The sequence below is a fragment of the Eumetopias jubatus genome, unplaced genomic scaffold (assembly GCF_037043125.1).
Source record: "Eumetopias jubatus isolate StellerSeaLion01/CBP00866 unplaced genomic scaffold, mEumJub1_p1.0 scaffold_1, whole genome shotgun sequence".
In the NCBI taxonomy this organism is placed as follows: Eukaryota; Metazoa; Chordata; class Mammalia; order Carnivora; family Otariidae; genus Eumetopias; species Eumetopias jubatus.
The window spans coordinates 85,461,777-85,486,796 of record NW_028274807.1 but is presented as its reverse complement, the minus strand read 5'-3'; the positions used below and the strand labels follow the sequence as shown (position 1 = coordinate 85,486,796).

The following is a 25,020-nucleotide window of genomic DNA, read 5'->3' as shown; positions in this document are numbered from 1 at the left end:
GACTTCAGATTTCTAGCCTCTAGAACTGAGATGATAAATTTTTGTTGTTTTAAGCCACCCAGTTTGTGGTCTTTGTTACAACAGCCATGGGAAATGAATGCAAAGGACCAACCCATGATTTCAGTCAGAAGCTGGGATAAAACTAGCTACAAATGGGGTTTGAATGGGCAGAAGATAACCTGAAATTTTCTTTTACTCTCACTCTGTCAAGTTCTGCCATTAAATGAAATGAGAGCCAAGAGACCTAATGCCTGATATGTGCTCAACAAATACTTGTGAGTGAATGATTTCTGAGCTTGCTGAGATGTACTCTTTCTCACATTCTATGTCATTTAATTTCTCAAATGAGCTTATGTGCATTATTTCCATTTTTATAATGATGAAGCTGATGTCATGGGAATTACATAACTTGTCCAAGGAAAATGGCTCATAGCACAGAACAGAGATTTGAACATAGGTCTTCTTGACTCCAGTAAATGCTTTTTCACTCCACCATGAGATTAGTCCAGAAAGCGCTGAGAAGATGTCCAATGGCCTGTGTCCTCTTATAGTTCATGTTCAGAGAACTATGCCTCTGGAAATGCGGAAAATATTTCTTAGAATCTGAATGTAAGAATACATTTTTGGGCAATTTTGATTCTTAAAGTGACTAACTGAAAAGTCTATCTAGAGGAAAACAGGCAGAGAATAGGTTGTGTAACTCAAATCAGTTCAACATGGATTAAAACCTAGACTCTATGTCTGTGTTATGTGGCTGGACCATGAACCTGAGAAAGGCAGTTCTTGACCTCAAGTAGCTCACAGTCACTTGGAAGGAAGTTTTTGGGGTGTTGAAAACTATTCTGGACCAGAAGTCAGAAGACGTGAACTCTTGTCTTGGTACCATTGCTCCTGAGGAATGTGATCTCAGCCGTATCAAATAACCTTTTTTTATTTCCAAATGTTTGGTAAATTTTCCCATAAACTGTGTAGAGTTACACTAGAATCAGGTGATGTTATTGTTTTTTTATAAAAACACTTTTCTTGTATGACTTAAATGTCCAAAGAGATGTGACACAATCAGTCAGTATAATGAGTGGTGCTAAGTAGCCGAGCACAAACAAGCCTGTTTAAGTTCTGTGAGGACAAAACCACATTAGGAGCTTTTTCTCCCCCCACTTGGAACCAGAGCTTGTGATTTATTTTTTAAAAGGATATTTAGAATCCTAGAACACTGCTGACTCAAGAGAAATATAAAGGTCAATTGTTACATCTAAGCTATGCTGTCATGACATCTGAATAATTAAAAGGCTGTTTTCAGAGATAATTGTAGTCCCACACTTTAACTAAGTATTTAATGACAATAAACTATAAACATGCTCTGTTTTCATATGGTGAACTCCCCAGAGCCCATTAACTGTCCAGATGGCAGAGAATAGAAGGATTAAAACAGATTTAAATTAGGGCTCACCTAAATCTTTCCAAGTAGACTTAAGTGAGTGTTAGGGGCATATTTTTAGAGATGTCCTAAACTCATTCAAAATTTGAGGGGACAAGGCCTTTGATTTAGGTATTTGCATTTGGGTTGATGTTTTTTGGTAAAATACTTTAAAAATTAAAAAAGTTAGGTCTTCCTTGTAGACAATTAAAAAATGGATGAATACAAAGAAAAATAATCCTATTAAATTTACTACTTATATAAAATAACTGGCAGTACTTTGGTGTATCTTATCTTGGGCTTTCCCTGTATATATACATATAACAACAATTGCTCATGAACTGAGAGTCAGGCCAGTTACTTCTTTCTCTGAGTTCCAGTATTCTCATCTATAAAAAGAAGTTAAAGCACTTACTTAAAGGATAGTTGTGTTTTTTGTTTTTTTTAAAGTAGGCTCCATGCCCAACATGGAGTCCAACACGCGGCTTGAACTCACAACCCTGAACTCACGAGACCTGAGCAGAGATCAAGAGTCGGATGCTTAACTGACTGAGCCACCCAGGCGCCCCTCAAAGGATAGTTGTGAGCAGATTTCATAATACTTATAAAATACTTAGCAGAGTAGCTGGAACATAATAAATGCTCAATAAGTTTTAACAGTTATAAGTATTACTTACTTGTGAAAGAAACCTTACTGTACATGTGGTTAGGTAGCCTTTTATAATGAACATATTTACATGTCATTAAATACATAGCACATCATTTTAATGGCCCTGGAGTATCCCATTACATAGATTTATGTTAATACATTTTAACTTCTCCTATTATTGCTATTATAAAAATTTGTACCCAATACCCTTGGGCATGTATGTTTATTGCACATGAGCAATTATTTCTTTAGCATTATTAAGGACTTGCTGGGTCAAAAGGCACAAACATTTTGAAGCTTTTGGTATGTATTGTGAAATTGCCTTTCAGAAATATTGTACAAGCATTCTCTTGCCAGCAGTGAGTATTGGTGTTTAAAACAATTAATTCTTTGCCACAGAGGCAACTAATGAAGCTAGCATTTTTTTCCCCCACATACACGTTTCTGGTAGAAAATTTGTAAAACTGTCTCTGGCTGATGAGAAGACTTTTAATGATTCACTTTATTTATTTATTTATTTATTTTAAAAGATTTTATTTATTTGACAGAGAGAGAGAGATCACAAGCAGGGGGAGCAACAGGCAGAGGGAGAGGGAGAAATAGGCTCCTTGCTGAGCAGAGAGCCGGATGCGGAACTCAGTCCCAGGACCCTGGGATCATGACCTGAGCCGAAGGCAGACGCTTAAACGACTGAGCCACCCAGGCGCCCCCATGATTCACTTTATTTAATGGACATGGGACTATTTGGGTTGCATATCTATTCTTGAGTCAGTACTGGTAAATTATATTCTACTAAGAATTTTTCCATTTCTCTAAACTTTTCAACTTTTGAATTTTTTTTTACTACCTTTAAGTCTGTGTTATCTTTAGATATGGCTCTCTTTTTACTTCTAATAGTATTTATATGTGTCTTTTCTCTTTTTAAAAAAAGATCAGCATTCTCAGAAATTTGTTCATTAGTCTTAAAAAAAGACACTCTTTTGTTCTCTATTATATCTTTGTTTTCTAGTTTATTAATTTCTGCTAAGGTTATTGTTTTGTTATTCCCATTTTCTTTGAGTTAATTGTTCTTTCTCTAACTTTTTAGATGTCTTAAGCTGATGCTTAATCTACAATGTTTAGTCTTCTTTTCTAATGTAAATATTTGAGAATATCTAGCACTCTTTTTTTAAAGTTTTATTTATATATTTGAGAGAGAGTGTGAGAAGGGGGAGGGGCAAAGGGAGAGGAAGAGAATCTCAAGGGACTCCCCACTGAGCATGGAGCCTCCCTTGGGGCTCAATCCCATGACCCTGAGATCATGACCTGAGCTGAAATCAAGTCGGACACTTAACCCAACTGAGCCACCCAGGCACCCCAAGAGTATCTAGTACTCTTGAAGTATTGCTTTATCTACATTCCACAAGTTTTATCTTGTAGCATTTTGGTATTACTCAGTTATAAGAATTTATTAATTTCCAACATAATTTCTTTTGAGGCTATGAGTTATTCTAAAGTGTGTTTTTAAATGACCAAATACATGGAGTTTTGCACTGTAGTCAGAAAACATTATTTACATTAAACTAATCCTTTGAAATATGTAGAGACTTGCAATATGGCATGAGTGATTTTGGTAACTATTCCAAACTTGGAAAGAATGTATATTCTGTAGTTTTTGTACACAGCATTTTATATATGTCCATTAAATTAAATCTTATTTCTACTGATCCCTTTGCATGATATTAATTTCTTAGGCATATTACAATATCCATTATGATGGTAGATTTAGTCACTTTGCCTTATAATTTTGTCCATTTTTCCTTTATATATTTTGAATATATCTTTTTAGTCATATAGTCATATACAAGTTTGGAATAGTTTTATCTTCCTGCAAATTGAATCTTTTAATATTAGTTAGAAATCCTTTTTGCTTTAAGGTTTTTTCTTTTTCCTTTCTTTCTTTTTTAACCTGATACTAATAGCCATGCCAGCATTCTTTGGTTTATCTGACATGCATTTTCCATAATTCTTCTTTCAGCATTTTTGTGTCCTTATATTTTAGATGTGTCTTGTATAAATAAATTTAACACACTTATTTAACAAAAGTCTGAAGTTAATAAATATGTTTATCCTCCCCTGAACAACACAAAACTTTAGACTCCAGTTATAATTTTTATTATATTTTTTTCTAAAAGTTCTATTTTTCCAAATTTGCCCAGTTATTTTTGCTAGTCATTTGTCCTTACTCATGCTTTGAATTCCCTCTTTTATTTATTTAAATATATTAAACATTCTTTTATATTCTATGTCTGATACTTCTCATGTCTTTGAGGTCTGATCTTTCTGTTTGTTGTTTCTGCTGACTTTCACTCATGGTTTCTTTTCTTAAGTGTTTTGAGGTATCTGATTTTGAACTTATATATTTTTGGAAGTTCACCTGTGAAAATATCTTGAGGCTTGGTTTAAGAAGTGTTCCGTTAGGGAGAATGTGTGTGTGTTTATGTATATATATGTTTATGTATGTATATGTGTTTATGTATACGTGTGTGTGTGTGTGTATGTGTGTATATGTGTGTGTGTGTGTTTGGCAGGCAGCTGTGGGTACTACCATGAGGGGCTGCTTCAAATTGAATTCTTGGCTTGATATATTTGGAACCATGCGGGTTGTATGAATTATAGCCTAACTTGCATGAAGACTGCTCATTGTTCCAAATTCTCTTAGACTATCCCCTGACTAACTCTGTATTTTTATAGAATTCTTCAAAGTTTCTGGTCTATTAATGCATTCTTATCTATTATTAATAACTTATACACATTTTCCCGTCTTTATTGAAGTGTGGCCCTTTAAGGCCTCTGGCTTTTTAAAAACTTTACTTCCCACTTTTTTGGGGGCTCAATATTTTGTCTATTATCACCATGTGTCTTAAAATTCATAGCTTCAGGATTAGCAGACATTTTAAGGTAGCTGCTAGTGTTAGTGCTTGTTTATACTTTGAATTTATGTTCCTACTTCAGTTTTGGATTCCAAGGATTTCTCTTGCTCTCTTTCAAGCTAACTCTCACATTTAAAAGATGATTTTAATATTTAATATCTGTATTTATATATTAATATTAAATATTTGTAGAAGTGCCAGAGGGTATCTATCTATTTTGTATTGCAGAACTTACATTGTACTTCTTTGTGTTTTCTATTATATCATCAATGTAAAATTTACCTTTAATCAATATAATATGTACTTTATATTCCCTTTAATCCTTTTTGGTTTGTATTCTACTTTATTTGGTAATGTGTCTAATATAGCTTTGCCCATCTCAGTATTAGGAATTTTTCTCTATAATTTTATTTGTATTTCTTTTGAAAACATTTAACTGTATTTTGTTTTTGAGACTGTGAGAGTATCTTTGTTTTCTAACAGAAGAATTTAACTCATTTATGTTTATTGTGAAAACTGACATACGAGGACTTACTTTTGTTCTTTCCCCTCATCATTTGCACTTTTCTCCACTTTTTTGTCCTTTATTAATTTGAAAGTAATAATTTTTATTGTATTAGTAGTTACCATTCAATTAAAAACAATTTTGATCTATTTCTCTATTGATTCAACAATAAATATCATATTGAATTCCCTTATTTAAGGTGAGAGATTTAATTATCCCTTTTACTCCTTTTCCACTTCTACCTTGTCCTCCCAGTGTTTGCTGACAAGTCAAGTTTTTAGACTCAAATTGTTAATAAAGACATTATGTGTTTTCTTTCAAGAATAGTCTTAACATAGTTTTAGAAATTCTTCAAAGTTTCTGGCATTCTAGTGGCACTCATTCCTATTATCCAGTACTGACTATGACTTTTTTTCACCTGTATCTGGCTTCTTTGATTATTTCAATAATAGTTTGAGACAGAATTAAGGGAAGGTTAACAACAGAGAAATAAAATCCAGAATTCAGAAAATTATATTTCCCTTAAATTGCATTTAATTTGGATGCTGGCACCAGGGCTGCCTCTACATATTGATATATCCTTAAAACACATGACTCCAACTTCAACTGTATTAAAGAATAATGGAGATCTTTGCTATAGCTTTTTTTGAAGAAGTGTTAACAATCCCTTTTCTTGAAGCCATAAATTCATTTGCTTCTGATAAGTTGTGTAAATTTCCCTGGGAATTAAAATATTTAGATTCTAGGTCCACTTCTGTTATTAAACTTGGGAAATTTTGCTTAAAATCTCTGGAGAGGGCAACATTTTGTACAGAAAATCACTGTCCTTGTTACTTCAAAGCTTGGGTTTGAATCCTGACTGTTGCTACTTGCTAATGTATTAATGTGTGCCTTTGAGTAATTTATTCATCTGCAAATGGATTGTTTCTATTTACCTCTTAGGATTATTTTGAAGATTAAGTGAGATAGCATATGTACAAAACTTAATACAAGTTTGACAAAAAATAGATACTTAATAATGTTATAGCATGGTAGGATAACAGCAATAAAGGTATTTCAGAATAAAGGATTTGAAAAATAAATAATTTAATCAATGTATTGATTCTTTTCACTAAGAAGAAAACACTTTATATATATTTAAAAAAATATTAGTTTCCTCCCTCAGTGTTCTGATGTAGTTTGCTCTCTAATGACAGGCTTTTAAGGAGAAAAAAGTTCCTAACACAGGCTGTTAATATTGGTTGTTATGGAAACCATAGCCTCTAAACTATTCAGCAAATCTAAAATCTGATAATCTTGTTGAAAGAGAGGCTTTCTCCTTTGAAAAGAGAAACTCTACTCTTTCTGGTAGAAGAGGTGGAGATTCATTCTGGCTGATGATATATTATGATGTAATGATACTGATTTTCCTTTCCCTTTTGCCTTGAGGTAAGGAAACATAAGTATCTGACCTTAAAATTCTAAATTCAGAAAAAATTCCAGTTTCAAGATTATTCAAATTTGTTTATAAAATCAGGTATAAATTAAAAAGCAACTGACATAAATTAATCATAAAGACTTAATTGTTCCTAGGCTTTTGTATTTTTTTTCTCTGAATATACTGTAATTCAGCATCAGCTTTTCAAATGGTGACAAACAATACTGGCTGTGTTCGTCATCTAAAAATTACATTAGAAAAATAAATGGGATACCCCTTAGTCAAGCTTTTGCAAAGTCATAAACATTGCCATTTGATCAAGTTTTCCTAAAGAAAATAGGGCAGAAATGTATAAATGAGTGCTAGACTATCAAATTATGCTATTGTGCTAATGTCTTATACTGAAGAGAATAAACAGGACTTTCCAGGTGCATTGAACAGAAGGTTGAATTCTATTTTCCAATGCCATATAAACTCGTATAACTTCTGTACTTTTCCTTCATTTGCAATTACAGTTTGTGATTATATTCTGTGCACCATTCTAGGGAGCAGAGATACAATAGGAAACAAGACAAAGTCTTTACTCTCATGCAGTTTCCAGTCTGGTGGAGGGATATACTAACAGAAAAAAGATAAATAAGTAAATGAATAATATGATTTCAGATAGTTATTAGCACTTAGAGAAATAGTTACATAGGACAATTATGGAAGGCTTCTTTTAGAAAAGGTGATGAAGGTAGACCTCTCAAAGGGGGTGACATATGAGCTGAGACCTAAACAGTCTGGGTAAGAGCATTCTAGGCAGATAATACGGAGATGGAGATGAGTTTGGAGACAGAAAAGTCAGTGTGGTGAGAATGGCCTGTGGTGTGCGGAGGAGGGTGGAGAGGGAATGATAGCAGGAGCCAATCATGTCCATGGGCCTTTGCATCTCATTTTATTTTGGCAGATTCTAACTGCCAATATTGGCAGGGAAGTAATAGGATCAGATGTAACCCTTGAGAAGAGAATATGGACTTCTCTAGGGGAGCAAGACTGGAAGCTGGGAGACAAGGTAGGAGGCTGTGGCCGTGGTTTGGGCCAGGGATGCTGTTGGTGTGAAGGAAGGTTTGAGCAAGAGAGATAATAGATATGATTTCTTTAGTCTGGAGGTTGCTTCCATAGGACCTCCTGCTGAATTGGCTGTGGGGTGATAGGGAAAGGAAGAAAGTTTTCCAGGATTTCTGTCTGCTATTACTGCACTGGGATAGGGACTGGTTTGGAATGGGAAATTAAGAGATCAGTTTTAGACATGTTAAGAATACAATAGATACTAGAACCCAAGTGGTAGTATCAGTAGGTAATTAGATATTCAATTTTGAATCTCTGGGGAGAGGTCAAGCCTGGAAAATCAGACGACAGTTATCAGGTTATAGGTGATATTTAAATCCATGGATTGAAAGAGTTGGCAACAGAGAATATGTAGATGGAGAAGAAAGGAGGATCAGGGGCTGTGTCCTGGGGCTCTGTACTACTCGGAAGAAAGATACAAGTGGATAAGCCAGCAAAAGAGACTGGGAAGGTAGGACCTGGGAGGCAGGAAAAAACCAGGGTCTAGCTAGTATAATGCATCACTTGGAACACAGTACACATTCCATACAAATCTGCTGAAGAATAGCATGAATGATCGATCTGGCTTCTGTCTCCTCCGCCTGCCTCTTCATGTCATTTCCCATCACCTCCATTCCAGCCTACATTCTAAGCAAAGCCGGTGACACCTGCAGGACTTCAGTACACAAGACACTCATCCATGCCTGTGCATTTGCATGTTTTCTTCCCTCTGCTTTGAACACATTCTTCCTTCTGCTCCCACTCCCTATTCCAACTGTGAGTGGTATGCCTGCTCTTGGGAAACCTCTGTCCCTGCCATGCAAGGTAAGTTTCCTTTCCATATGCCCTCAGAGGACCAGGGGCTTATTATAGTACTTAATATGCTATATTAGGATTCTTAGTTATTTATTTTATTATTATTATTTTTTAAAGATTTTATTTATTTATTTATTTGAGAGAGCGAGAGGGAGGGAGAAAGGGAACACAAGCAGGGGGGGGGCAGAGGGAGAAGCAGACTCCCCGCCGAGCAGGGAGCCCTGGTGCGAGGCTTGATCCCAGGACGCTGGGATCATGACCTGAGCCGAAGGCAGATGCTTAACTGACTGAGCCACCCAGGTGCCCCAGGATTCTTAGTTATTTTTATCTTCCATCAGATATTTGAGCAAGTTGAGGGTGGGGACAGTATCTCCCCTTTCGCTATCTCTATGCCTAACGTAGGGTCTGACAATAATAGTCACTTTTTAAACAAACAAACAAACAAATAAGTCATGTTTTTTAAACAAATAAATGAATGTATGATTCAATTTGTGAGGATCAATTCAACTTCCAACGTGACTTTAAGTTGTCCTCCCTCGCTTGTGTATTCCCCTCAGACTCCGTGGGCAGGTTTATGATTAGCTTATCAAACCCACAGAACAAGGAGGCCCAACATGCTCAGAGCTCTCTACTTGTGCTTGTGTTCCCGAAGCAGAAGATGCTTTCTGTTCCGCACATTTCACATCCACATTTTCTACAAGAGAAACCTCCTTTGACAAAGCTTTAGAAACATCCCCATTTCACCACAGAAACAATTTAGATATCACTGGTGTAGAGGAGATAAAAGGCATATAGCGTGGTTAAAGTCCTATCACAACGGTTCCTTAGCCGTTAAGTGGATTTATGTAAAATGCTCTTGTTCTTCTGAAGATATTTCAAAGATCCTGTAAAAATCATGAAGTCCAACGAACTGGAAAAATTTGACTGGATGGCACCGCTGCTCAATCTCATGTTTAACCATGAGGCGCTATCACACACGCACTGTCAATTTGTATCCTGCTGCTGCTAAGGCTCAGACTCGACACAGCTGTGATGCGCAACCAGGTCCCTCCACACAGTTCCGAGTTCATCAGCACTCTGTAACCAGAGTTCTGGAACCAGGAGAGGGGAACTATGTCTAGTTTCATTTGCAAATGAATGGGCAGAGCAAGACGCAAGAAAAGCTCATATTGAGTGGTCATAAATATATAAAGAACAAAGTTGGCTTTGGAGCTAGTGTGAAGAGCTAAAGCCAGAACCTATTTTTAATTAAAAAGAGGGCTCCTGCTTGTGTCATTCATCCTTCTTGAATCCTGGTACGGCTGTTAAGAGTGTCCAACCATATGTTTTCAGTGTGGGGTAGAATTATTTTGTAAATGGCACAGTATTTTTAGCCATTGTCATTGAACCTTGAGCATTTGCCCAGAATGTGTCTTGTGACATCTCTCTTGTAATTCCTTTTGTTGAAATGTGTTAACTTCAATAAGTATACTAATGAGGGGGAGAAAAACACTGAAGAGTGATAGAGAAAATTGGGGAAGAAGGCTCAGGAAAGCAATAAGGAACATTAAAAGAATATGCAACCAATAATAAAATACATTAAAACAAAATGTAAAAATATAATAAAATATATAATTCAGTGGCCAATTAAGATGATAAAGGACAGATAGAGATGAGAAAAAACTGCAAAGACAGATATGGTTATAGTAGGTAAGGAGGAAGATGACTGCCTATCTTTCAAAAAAATGCTTCAATCCTAGTGATATATTCTCTTTGAAATTATTATTCCCAGGTTGAAAAAAATTAAAAGATTGAAAATATATTATCCCTAAGAACTTCACAGCAAAATGGACCTAGAAATGATTTTGGCAGAAACTGGAAAATATAGTCTGGGAATATAGCAGTAAGTAAACTTGCTTTTCCCTCTCACTATTAGAACCTTGACAAGGAGCTTGTTAGATAAAGATCAGGTAATGAGAGAATTTAGTTAGCAGTGAAAGTGACCAATGCTGGTGATGTAAGTTCATGAGAGTAATTCAACAACAAATCCAGTCATAACTAGATGTTCTCTTTTCCCATCTTGGCTTAAACTGCTGCAGGAGGAATTTAGATAGATACCAGGAAAATATATTCTGATTGACACTATTGCAAGACATCAAAATGGGTCACTTAGGGAAGTTTTGGAATATTCTTTCTTATCAATTGCTAAAAATGGAACCGATATTCAGGGATAGATAGCCCTTGGCAAAAGTGAAGAATCAGAGACTTGAAGACCATCTCAGCAGGTGAAAGCCTTACAAATCTTGGAATCCAGAGATTCCCAAACTTGTCTGCACGGAGTCACCTGGGGATCCTTTCAAAAAGTCCAAGGCCACAGTCAGGGCCAAGGACATCACAGTCTCCGGGGGTGGGACACAGGCATCAGGCTTTCTGGAAGCTTCCCAGGTGGTTCCAATGGGCAGCCAAATTAGGGTACCATGGATATAATGTAATGGTCCATGTTACAAAAGTAGCAATTGAGGCCCAAAGAGGGAAAGGGACATGTCCAAGCCTCCCAGGGCAGACAGTGGCAGAGGAGAATTACAACCCAACTTTCTTGGCTCTGATCTGATACAAAAACAAACAACCTTATTTTATGTTTATGAAATCAATACATTTTCATTATAGATAACCTGAAAAAAATTGAAATTGCCAATGAAAATTAATAATCTCTCAATCTTACCATCCAGAGATACATTATTAATCATTGCTGATACCTTTGCCTTTCCTTCTGCTATTTTCTCAAAGTCCATATGTACTTTTAAATTTTGGTAAAAGTTAGGATTATGTTTAGGAGAATAACAGTAGGCTTTCTGGAAAGCCCAGAACTAGAGGTACAGATTGTGTTTGGGGCTACTGAGCCATATTTCTGCCATTTTTCTTCCCCTCCCTCAGCGAACATACAGCATGAGGCCCCATCTTTCCTGACACTGGCATCTAGTCTGACCACCAAATGGGCTCAGAATAGACCATGTAAGCTCTTCTTGAGTAATGACGCAAAGTCCAAGTATAAGAAGACTGCCTTGTGGAGTTAGTGTCACCTTCAGCTGCACACCCCAGTTAGGGGCTCTGGGGCTAGAGGAAGCTAGACTGAGAGCTGCATCTGTTACTGCTTATGTGGCCACTTCAGTTCCATTATGCTTGCGGGTCCTTTCCCAGAAGAAGTGAGGACCTCTACCTAAATTTATAGTGGTATGTGTGTATTTGTGTGTGTTTGTGTATATGTGTTTGTGTGTGTGTACATAAATGTACCTGTGTGTGTTCTCAACCATCCCAGGCAAACTGAAGGATGCAAAAACATTATATTGAATGGGGTATATTGTTGTTATTGATCAAAATAATCACTGTGATTTGGTGGGTCCACAAAATCAAACTTCTTTTTTTTAAGATTTTATTTATTCGACAGAGAGAGACACAGCAAGAGAGGGAACACAAGCAGCGGGGAGCGGGAAAGGGAGAGGCAGGCTCCCCGTAGAGCAGAGAGCCCGATGCGGGGCTCGGTCCCAGGACCCCAGGATCATGACCTGAGCTGAAGGCAGAAGCTTAACTACTGAGCCACCCAGGAGTCCCCATAAAATCAAAACTTCTCTAATAAAAAATTAATTCCAGTTTTGAAGACCATACTGTATTATTGCCACCTGGCCAGTTAAAGCTAAAACCAAATTTATGAGGTGATTTTTAAATCTGATGCTCACAATCCAATGTCTGTTTACTATAGGTAGAAACTAAATGCTTTAGTATTGGGTGCCTGAGTGGCTCAGTCGTTAAGCAGCTGCCTTCGGCTCAGGTCATAGTCCTGGGGTCTTGGGATCGAGTCCCACATCGGGGAGCCTGCCGGGAAGCCTGCTTCTCCCTCCCCACTCCCCCCTGCTTGTGTTCCCTCTCTCACTGTGTCTCTCTCTGTCAAATAAATAAAATCTTTAAAAAAAATGCTTTAGTATTAAAAAGCGGCTGATTTTGAAAAGGAAGACTATCCTCTGAAGACCAAATGAATCTTAAGAAATGATTTAGAAAAGGAAGTGGTTAACTTCAAATGTAGTTTTCTCAAGTGTGTTCTCTACTTTGGGGGCTGCATAAATGGCTTCAATAAACAACCTGTTCCTATCACAGAAACACACCTGAGTTTAACTGGGGCAAACACATTCGGATTGGTTTCACTTAGTCGATGAAAATAAAATCTTTTTTCACATTTAGGGTTAAGGATCGAATGATCTGTCTACTTCCCTTTGGCCATCAGCTCCAGTATTCAGTCTATATTGCATATGTCTGCATCTGCACTCCAGAACCGTGGAGGACACAGGAGCCAAATATTTGACCACTCATCCCTTTTCTGTGACTATCCAATCTTTTTGATATAGGAAGCAACTAGTGTTTAAGAGCCATAAAGTTCTGATTTGGGGGCTTGACTTCAGGTTATTTATTTATCCATTTATTCTCAGATTTCATCATGCAATTCAGCATTTCACAGGAAATCAAATTATTCTCTAATTATTTGGGTGTGGTTCATGTATGTTAACACCTCCAACAGGAGCTATGTTTTAACACGTCTCAGCCTTTAACTTACTCTCTGTCCATGCCTCCAGCCCTCTTGGTCTATTAAAGGTGGCTACCCTGGTCAGGGGCTGGTGTGTATTTCAAAGAACAAGTAGGTTTTTTTTTTTAAGATTTTATTTTATTTATTTGACAGAGAGAGAGAGAGAGAGAGACAGCGAGAGAGGGAACACAAGGAAGGGGAGTGGGAGAGGGAGAAGCAGGCTTCCCGCCGAGCAGGGAGCCCGATACCCGGCTCGATCCCAGGACCCTGGGATCATGACCTGAGCCTAAGGCAGAAGCTGAACCACTAAGCCACCCAGGCGCCCAACAAGTAGTTTGAATATAAATTAAAATCAGCATATTAATAAAAGAAATCTGATGTAAGGAAAAAATACATCTCCAAACCAAATTTCAAGTTCAATTAATTTTTAATATGGTTTATGATCTGAATTAAGAATTTCCTCCTTCTATCCATAGCTAATCCAACAGCAGGAAAAAAAAATAGATCCAAGGGAATATGTAAATGTGGGTTCTAGTTCTGCCTGCCAGTCATCAGCAGTGTATGCTTGGGCAAGTTCCTTAGCATCCCTGAATTTCACCTCCTCTATAGCAATGGGGTAGGCCCTATGAATCCGTGGTACAGGTACAAACTCTAACATGGCCTGCGACATCTCTCATAGGACAGTAACAGAGGTTCCAGAGAAGACTGGGGAACTCTGGGACCATCATTAGGATCTGTGATGCCTAATTTTATGTATCAAATTGACTTGGTCATGGGGTGCCCAAATTCTTGGTTAAACATTATTTCTGAGTGTGTCTGTGAGGGTGTTTTTAGATGAGATTAACATTTGAATCGGAATACTAAGTAAGACAGAGGGCTGTCTTTTCCACGTGTGGGCATCATTTATTAATCTGTTGAGGGTCTGAATAGAACAAAAAGGCCAAGGAAGGGAGAATTCTTCCCTCTGCTTGTCTGAATGAGACCGAAAGACATTGGTCTTTTCCTGTCCTTAGACAGGACTTACACCATCAGCTCTTCTGGTCCCTAGGTCTTTGGATTTGGACTGGAGCTCCACCACCAGGGTTCCTGGGTCTCCAGCTTACAGACAGCAGATTGTGGGACTTCTAGCCTCCATACACGTGTGAGCCAATTCTTTATAATAAATCATTCTCTCTCTTCCTTTATCTTTATATATCCTACTGATTCTGTTTCTTTGGAGAACCATGACTAATGCAAGATCTAAGAGACTGATGATTGGTCATTTGGATAGAAGACATAGAACTGGCTACCTTCATGAAAAAAGACTTCTTTCTTAATCAGTAGGAGGTACGTATGTATGTATGTATTTATAAAGATTTTATTTATTTATTTGAGACAGAGTGAGAGAGAGAGCACGAGTGGGGTGGGGGGAGGGGCAGAGGGAAAGGGAGAAGCAGGTGCTCCACTGAGCAGACAGCCTGAAGTGGGGCTTGATCCCATGACTTTGGGATCATGACCTGAGCCAAAGGCAGACGCCTAACCAACTGAGCCACTGAACATCAACTATGTATCCAGCATTATAAGATATATTATATACTTTAATCAAATGAATAAAAGAAATTCAAGATGTCACTTTGCTCATAGCAAGTTTACTGATTCTCCCCTGAACTCTGTATGGTTGTGTGCTTGATGTTCTACTTATTAAACCAATGCACAGCTTAAGTGTCATCAGAGAAGAGATGTCTTTCATCATTCAGGATTTAGATTTTATTTTATAAAAAGTCTTTCAAAACCAAAATGGGCAGATAACTCTCCTGACTTAAATATAGAACTAAAGACAGACCTATTTTAATCCCTGACTTCCATTATTTGACAAAAATAAGATTTTAATCTACAGATCTTATTTTTATTCCTTTTCAATCAACTGGGAATAATAATATTCAACATTACAGGATTTTTTTTTAAAGATTTTATTTATTTGACACAGAGACAGACACGGCGAGAGAGGGAACACAAGCAGGGGGAGTGGGAGAGGGAGAAGCAGGCTACCCGTCAAGCAAGGAGCCCGATGTGGGGCTTGATCCCAGGACCCTGGGACCATGACCTGAGCCAAAGGCAGAAGCTTAATGACTGAGTCACCTAGGTGCCCCAACATTATAGGATGTTTTATAGAATACTGATGATTGGTTTATATGGGGCAGCATTGTTATTCAAGAAATGGGGTTTTGAATATTCCAGAGAAATAGAATTACATTATTCTTCTTAGGGAAAAAAAGTTCTTAGAAAGTTATTTAATGACTGCCCCTAAAAGTAAAAGAAATCCAGAAGACAGAGAGAAAGAGAGGGAGGGGGAGGGAGGAAAGGAGGGAGAGAAACAGACAGACAAAGGCAGAGAGACAGAGAGAGAGAAGAGGGAGAGGTGTTCTAATTTTCCTACAAATATCAGACCTGGAAGGTTCCTGTGGCAGAGACTGCTAGCTGTCAGTCAAAACACCCTCTCCTTTCTTCTGTGGTGATAGAACTGTGGGCACTTCCTGGCCTCCCTTGCAGTTCGGGGAATGAGAGGTGGTGATGATGTAATGTGTCTGACTCAGCTCCAGCTAATGGAATGTGAGCAGATGAGATCTGGGCTGGAGCTTTTAGGAAGGTGGGCCTGCCTCCTCCAAAGTCTCTTTGGGGTGGAGCAAGAAGACACTTGCAACTTGGCTTTGACCATGCAGGTGAGGATAACACCCTAAGGAACTGGGGAGAAACAAGCTGCAAGGAACCTGGGTCTCTGAATGATGGCATGGAGCAGAGTTGCCTGCTAGTTTGGTACTTTAATTTTTAACTGAAGAAATAAGCTATTTTGTTTGTGCAATTGCATTTGGGGAATATTTTACAGCTATTAGTATTACCCTAACTAATACTGGACCTCACAATCATCAATCCCAGTATTACTTAAATTTAAGTCATTTGATTGTAGTAACTACAGTCATTTCCATATTCTATCATTACTTACTTAATATATCTTGTAATTGATACAGCTCTTTTACTTAAATAGGCCAAGTCTACTCTAGCCTTGCCTAAATTATATCCATGAAATCATGACTTTGAAGTTCTAGTTATATTTTTCTAATGTATATTAAAATAAATGCACAATTATTAAAATGCTCATCCATTTTCCACCTAATCTTAGATACCAAGTACATAAAACCTCAATAAAATTCAAACCTCTCATTTTACTGATGAGAAAGCTGGGGCCCAAATGGTAAGATGTTGGCAGGATTAGAACCAAGACCCATGTCCAGTTTGAGACTTTTCACACATACATTATTATGCTTCCTCAGCTTTTTCATGTAAGTTTAACATGTGATTCCTGGGTACAGAGCCTTCCAACAAATTGTTTAAATTACTTTCAACTATAGTCTCACTGATCTTTAGAGAATCTCTTTGAAGAGGAAGGGATAAAATTATTGTCCATGTCTTGTCAATGTTCAGAGTACAGAGCAGTCTGTAACCGCTCAGGCTGGCTCAGATGGAGTTTCTATCTTTTCATGTTCACTTTCTTATGCACTAATTTGCTCAGTAATGTTGATGAGATCATGTCCAGAATGCAGATCCTGTATTTCTCTGATTTGAAGTTAGGAGAATTTATCCAAGCTCCTTTTTTGGTCTGGAGCTTGTCTACAAATACAATGGTCTAGAAGACCAATCTGGGGATAACCAAAGTTTTGTTAGAATGTGTCAAGTCAAAGATTTTATTAGTTTAGTATTTACACAGTGGATATCAAGGAACAGTGAAAGAATATGGTAACTATTCATAGCACTAACTTTAAAAAATTAGAGCCAGACTCTAAATAACTCTCTTCCTTTAAATAGATCATTTACCCATAAATTTATTTAAGACCATCTTACACCTCTTTATATTTTCATCCATATCACCTATGAGGGTTTATCACAAGTCACTCTGCAATAATTCTTATCTATGCTTTATATTGTTTTAGAATCAACTTTTGTTTGTTTAAAATGAAAGGAAATTGAATCAGTATGAGAAAACAGGAACTTTGGCCAGTTTCCCAATGCACAGTATACTAAGTTTGCAGAATACATCTAATCTCTATGTAATCTATCTACAGTTTGACATGGGAAGCCTGTTAGCTAACATGACATTGTAAGCGTTGGGAAATCCGTATCCTGGCAGTTAATCTCAAGATTCCTTCAATGTTGTCCAAACAATGCTTTCAGATATTTTCAAAAGAGTATCTCTTTTCTGGATACCAAATCTAAGTCAGAATGATTTAAGTAGTGTTTGATCCATTAATCTCCTCTACAGACTTCAAAGAGCTGACACTGTCATACAAAGCAAAAGGAAGTACGAGGGTGTGGTAGAGGCGGATCATCTTCATGGTGGAACAGCCCCCAAGTCAGCAATATCTTACATAATTTTATGTTATTAAAAACAGTTTGAGAATGGTCTCCAATTTCCTTCAATCATTTACTGTTTCGGAGGTGCCTATCAGATCTATGGTACATACACACAGAATAACTTCAGGTGAAAACAAAACTATACGGAAAGACCTTTTTAGCTTACATCACTAGAACTGGATTTAGCTGTTGAGTTGTTTTGAATATGGCATCTCCTAGTTAAACTTAGCAGAGAGATAAAGAAGGTCACCCATGTTTCTAGAACAAGGAATACAAGTTAGCATTAAAGTCTTTAACTATTTATGTTCTTAAACAGTAATTACCAATTTGCCTGTAATTTATCATAAAGCACTGCTGGAAGAAAGGTAGCCCAAAGTCTGAAGAGAAGTTACCTTGAGGGCTGTGTCCTTTGTGTTAGGATATAGAAATGGAAAAATGCGGCTTGTCATAAAGGGAGGTCTCTGCACTGTGAAGAAGAAAAGGCAAGATGCTGACCAGGACCTCGGTGAAGGGATGAATATATCCCTAAGGAATGTGGACTGTCACAAAAAGGTCTTTGTTCATACTCCTTTGGTGACTGGGGAAGATAAGTTGAGGACTGGTAAAAAATGGGAGGGTTGTAGTCTGCACCAGACTCTGAAAAACTACATTCTAGGGTGAATGAATACCTTCTTTCTATGCTACAAGGGTAATCCTTCCATTTTTGAAGAACCAAGATGCATTGGGGATGGAGATGAGGCAAAGAGTATGGACTAGAACGAGGCTTGGAGGAGTAGGGCAATGCAATAATTATCTATCCCCTTAGCAAACTACCCCAACACACAGCAACTTTAAAACAACCAGACATTTGGTTGAGTCAGGCAGTCAGTGGAGGAAACTGTGGCAGCGACACTCAGACCTCGCCATGAAGACTCGCTTTAGCACCATTGACCTCCGCGCGGTACTCGCGGAGCTGAATGCCAGCTTAACAGGAATGAGAGTAAACAATGTTTGTGATGTGGGATAATAAGACCTATCTTATTCGTCTTCAAAAACCAGACTTTAAAGCTACACTTTTACTTGAATCTGGCATACGAATTCACACAACAGAATGTGAGTGGCCTAAGAATATGATGCCATCTAGTTTTGCCATGAAGTGCCGAAAACATTTGAAGAGTCGGCGATTGGTCAGTGCAAAACAGCTTGGTGTGGATAGAGTTGTAGATTTTCAATTTGGAAGTGATGAAGCTGCTTATCACCTAATCATTGAGCTCTATGATAGGGGGAACATTGTTCTTACAGATTATGAGTACCTAATTTTGAATATCCTGATATTTCGAACTGATGAGTCAGATGATGTTAAATTTGCTGTTCGTGAACACTATCCAGTCGATCATGTTAGAGCTGCTGAGCCTTTGCTTACCTTGGAAAGACTGACTGAAATAATAGCCAGTGCACCTAAGGGTGAATTATTGAAGAGAGTTCTTAACCCATTACTTCCCTATGGACCAGCTCTCATTGAACACTGTCTTATAGAAAATGGATTCTCTGGAAATGTCAAAGTGGATGAAAAATTTGAAAGCAAAGATATTGAAAAAGTACTTGTTTGTCTGCAGCAAGCAGAAGACTATATGAAAACAACATCCAACTTCAGTGGAAAGGGGTACATCATTCAGAAAAGAGAAATAAAACCAAGTTTGGAAGTCGATAAACCAACTGAAGACATATTCACGTATGAGGAATTTCATCCTTTCTTGTTTTCTCAACATTCGCAATGTCCATATATAGAATTTGAATCATTTGACAAGGTGGGTTTTCCAATTCTGTTTTTTTGACCAGTTAGCACGATATGAGTTATTAAATTAATACCAACTTGAAAAAAAAAAACAACAACCAGACATTTACTATGCCATACAGTTTCTGAGGGTCAGGCATTTGGGAATAGCTTAGCTGGGTGATTCTTACTTGGGGTCTCTCCTGAAGTTGGAATTAAGCTGCAGGCCCAGCCTGCAGTCATCCGAAGGCTTAATGGGGTTTGCAGGGGATCCGCTTACAAGATGGCTCACACACGTGGCTGTTGACAGGAGGCCTCAGGTTCTCCCTGGCTGTTGGTAGAATGCGTGGTTCCTCACCTGCTAAGGGCTCTCATGACATGGCAGCTGGATTTCCTCCAGGACAAGTGAGCCACGAGAGAGAACAAGGAAGGGGCCACTGTTCTTTTTATGACCTAATCTTTAAAGTTACACACCATGACTTCCACTGATTCTGTTTATTTTATTTTTCTAAAGATTTATTTATTAGAGAGAGAGAGGGAGAGAGATGGAGAATGCATGAGTGCACAGGGGGAAGGGGCAGAGGGCGAGGGAAGGAGAAACGTAAGCAGACTCCGTGCTGAGTGCAGAGCCGGAGTGGGGCTCTATCTCACACGCCTGAGATCATGACCAAGAGTGGGACGCTCAACTGACTGCACCACCCAGGCGCCCCCACTTTATTCTACTTATTAAAAGTGAATCACTAAGCCTAGCCCACACTCAAGGGGAGGAGAACTAAGCTCCACATTTCGAAGGGAATATCAAAGAATTTGTGGACGTTTTAAACTACCACAAGCAATATCACAAGTGAGGCTCAATGGGAAGAGAATCGGGGTCTGGGGATAAACCTGAGCTCTAGAATTTAGAGGTTTTAGTAGAATTTAATAGACTCAGTTAGCCAAAAGGATTTAAAATTATACTTCCTGCTCTTTTTCTTGCTTCTGACCACTGTACTTCCCTTTGTCTATGCATCTTCATTTTTCTTCATTCAAAATTTGCTCACAAGAAGATCTCCCTTTGGGTATAAGTAGAGCTGTGAAAACGTTGATTAAAATGCACACCACAAGCATTATAATAGCATTGGAGCCAAGTGAAACGTGACTTTGGTTTCAGGGACACAAGTTCATCTTCTTTCTGTTAGGAAGGTTGTGATATTTCTTAAGCACCATTAAAGAAGAGACGTTTGTGGAATAGATGCATTGGAGGAATCAGTTCCTACTTTGTCCCTTTATTTATCCAGCAAACATTTGTGGGGCTTGCTCTGCACCAGACTCTGAAAAGTGCTGAGAGCACAAAGAAGGATGCGACACGGTCCTGCTTGTGAAGAGGTCAAAGTCTAGTGTGGAGATGGCATGTAAACCCACAGTAACTGTGACACGTGATAAGCTCTACTTGCATGATCCCCGGAGCTGTGTGCATATACTTGTGATTCTTCTAGCTCTTTAAGGGCAGAGGCTGTCTTATTCAATTTTCTATTCCTAGCATCCAGCCCATAGAAGGAGCTTAATAAACATGTCTGATAAATTTGTTGTTAAATCCAGTTAACCTGAAGGCTGAGGCACCTAGAGAGACTAACTAGCTAAATACAATACTACCAGATGCTGGCTCTTTCCTGCCTTGCTAACAGTGATAAAGGATGTATTTTTCGAATGTGGTAGCAGGTGTGCTGACTGCCCACGTGACCTTCTCTCTCCTCCGCAGATGCAACACAGTTCTCTCTAGGGACCTCCATTCCTGGGAGGCAGCTTCAGGCCTCACTGAGCTCCCAGGGCTCCTTCCCTGCTTCCCACTTCTGAGACTCCTTGTGCATCCTTCCTAGGGAACTGCTGTAGCTGACAGAGCGTTTAGGATGCTGACTAGAAAGAAAATCCAAGAGGAAGCACAGAGTAAGCTCCTTTCCCTTTTTGTTCAGGGGGGATTTTTTTTTTAAAGCCTAGAATGGGAATATTTGGTTATTTGTCCTAAAATTACAATATTTTGAGCAGAGGTGAATTTTCAGTGATTTTTCAATAAAATGTAAGATATAGAGGCAAAAGCTACCCCCTACAAATCCTCACTAGATCTAACAGTTCCACTTGAGCCTGAGCAATGTCAGCCTTTGTACGTTAACAGGTTCCCAGCTCAGTGAAGCTATGCAATAAACGTGCGTGTGGCATTAGTTGTCTTTTCTCTCGTAGAAGAGACTGTATTTTAGGGCATTTTAGCACAAACATTAGTTGAATTGTGTATTGTCAGGGATTATGTAGTATATGTAAAAACTAGTTCATGCCATGTAAAATATAAAACATGTGTAGTATTACTCGGTGGCAAGGACTGGTGGGTGCTACCTGCATTGTTCTAATTATGTCCCACTGACTGATGTTGAGACCAAGACAAACACAGAGGACATCTCTGCATAGCCCCTGGCAGAAATCTGTATGCCACAGACAGAACTGTTTCCATCAACCAGGAACATGTAAATACTAAATATTAGGAGGTGATATCGCACTTTATATGCAACAACAGAGAGAAAGAAGTGCTGCCCACATTAGGTGATTAACAATCAGCCAGCTAGCCATTAATTCCACAAATATTTACTGAATACTCAAAGGTACCAGATATTGTTCTAGATATTGGGGTACAGTGGTGAATAAGAGACAAGGCCCCCTTTCTTAGGGAAATTACCTTTTAAAGTAAAAAGACAGACAACAAACAGACAAATAAAAACAAACAGGAAAAGACCCAGCGATAAATATAAGGATGAAAGAACTCTAGGTGCTCTGACGGCAACCGGGTGGCCAGGTTCGGCTTTTCCGGAGCAGTGGCACTCAAGCTAAAATTTGGATGACAAGAAGGAACCTGCCATGTGAAGATCTGGGGGAAGCATGTCCCTGCAGAAGACAGAGCAGGGACAGTGGGCAAGGAGGTCGTCCTGGGAGAGGACGAGAGAGAATCGCAATGCCGCTGGGGCTCATGAGGGGGCTGAGGAGCAGAAGGAGTTGGAAACGGGACCAGGCGTCAGGTCAAGAGGCAGGATGGTGACCAAAAAATAAAATAGGACTTAAAAATGGAATAAAATGTGAGATAGAAGGAATACCGGAATCAGATGATATAAAAATATAAGCAAGAGGCTTTGGGAAAAACTCTCCATGCTCCAGGCATGATTTTCATCTGAGTCTCACTAGTGTTTAGAACCATCTCTAATGAGGCCAATCTGCAGCACCATTCTTTACTTGTTTTGAAGTGAAGAATGAGGCACTTTGAGTTCTTTTAAGAATTTTATACCCCACTACAGCATCTATAACTTACCACTTTCTCCTTGATTACCAACATAACACATGTTTATGATGGAACATTTGGAAAATACAGATAAGCTAATGGAAGAAATAAGACCACTCCAAAGCCAGCCAGCTGATATAAGTACTGTCAACATTTGGGCATAGATTTTCTTTATGTTTAATGTAGTGCAGTGATTCAGAAGTAAATGGGCTCTGGAGTCTGGCTGAATATCATGGCTTTGAAACTTGCTAAATGAGTGCTACTCATTTTTCAATCAATCTTAATTGCTTATAAAATGCCACATAACTGAAATCTCTTTAAGCCTCAGTCTTCCTATCTGCAAAATGGGAATAGTAATGTTACCTTCTTCATAGGACTACTATGAAGATTAAATAAGTTCATCCATATAATGCTCCTGATTGGTACGCTGTATGTATTTTTAACATGTTAGGTACTATGCCATTATCATTTTACAAAGTTGGGACCATACTGTGAGACTGTCAGTAAATATATTCTTATTCCAATCATCCCTAGACGTTTTTACATGATCTTAAATATTTTTCTATAATGTAGTTTTTAATGGTTATACAGCATTTTCTTAGATATAATTCAGCTAATTCTCTGTTATGGGACAGTGGGGCTGTTTCCAAATTTTCACTATTTAAAAAAATACTATAAACTTTCCTGATTATTTCTCTAGGATAAATTGTAAGGAGTGGCTTATAAAGGTGTACTTGGGTGCATTTCATCCTATCTTCCACTGGGAATTAGATTATACCTTTGGATAAGAATAATGTTGGGAAGTAAATAGTCCACAAACATGTGCAGTTTTGTAGGTCTGATTTCCCATCAGCTTAGAAATACTCGCCTTTACCCCCTGCCTTTTTTCTCCGCATCTGTTCCTACCTTCTGGTCAGGAACATCCTCTCTCATTCCCTAAGGAAGCTTCTCAGTTCTAGGCTTGCCGATGAGTCGTTTTGCTTACAATTTTCTGATCTGTTGAGAATTCTGTACTTCCTATTCATTTCACTTGAAGCCATAAACTCAAAGGGTTTTAGTATATTAGAAATGCAAGCCCCTCATCTTAAAGATGAGGAAACTAAAGTAGACGGAGCAAGTGATTTGTCCAAGCTGGTCCTCGGGTCCATGCTATTAGACAGCTAGGCAGGATTGGCTCATTTCGTTGTCTCTGGTACCTGGTGCGGCAGTCAGCATGTGCAGACGGCCGGTATTGTTTGTTGAATGAATGACTACTTGAAGTAACTTATAGCCTCCAAGGATTCTAATTCTGCCTTGTTCCAGAGGGAGCAAAGCCAAGACTAAGGAAAACTGGAAGTTGCTGGTAGGCCAATGTTAGCATAATATAGGGAAGAGCTTTTTAATAGTTAGGACTGTCCAAAACAGAAGCAGGTTTTTCTTGAAAAGAAGTTGCCACTAATTTGAGGTATTCAAGTAGAAACAGGGTATGTTTGAATAAATAATTTATCAAGTACGTTTGAAAAGAAAACACATTTTATTTTATATGCCTGGTTGGGATAGATGACTTCTAAGGCCTCCACCAAAACTAAGATTAAATGATTTTATGAATATATGTATACACACACACAGATAAATGAATAATTTTTTTCCTTGTTGATACGTTACTTTGTAATTAAGTCTTCTGAGACTGAACCCATTGTGTTTCTGGGACCAGATAAATTCTAATGTCTTTACTGATTCAAGATTCTAGGATTCTAAATCATCTTCTATTTAGTGATAATTCAGTGTGCCACACATAGTAGGAGTTCAAAAGATGAATTTAAGTTAGCTCTGAAGTCTGGAAAAATCTACATTTAAGATAAATTCGGTTACAGGTTCCGTGTTGTTGAACAAGTTGATTGAACTCAGCTGGTCTCAATCAAATATATCAGTTGATTACATTCAAGAACACTAATGCATTAATTTTTTTTAAACTAAAAAAGGATAAAATTAAAAGAAGAAATTTGGATGGATTGTATTGTGATGAGATAAAGCTGTTTTCTTACTGGATTGCTGAATGATCATATGAAATTATGGCTAGAATAATTTCTAGACTATAAAGAACCCTTTTAATATGAAACTGCAAATGTGACTTAATTGCACTTCAAGTAGGGAGCTACTGAAAGACTGCTCACAGTATAATAATTTTATCCAAATCCTAGTGGCAAGACAGCCACATAAATGAACCGTATCACAGGAATACTTTCAATC

At 38.1% G+C, this 25,020-nt stretch overlaps 1 protein-coding gene across 6 annotated transcripts in view; it reads right to left on the bottom strand.

Moving 5' to 3' along the window:
- Positions 1–25,020, bottom strand: part of PEX5L (peroxisomal biogenesis factor 5 like) — a 164,142-nt gene that overhangs the window by 36,783 nt on the left and 102,339 nt on the right. The gene's annotated exons all lie outside the window — the stretch shown is intronic.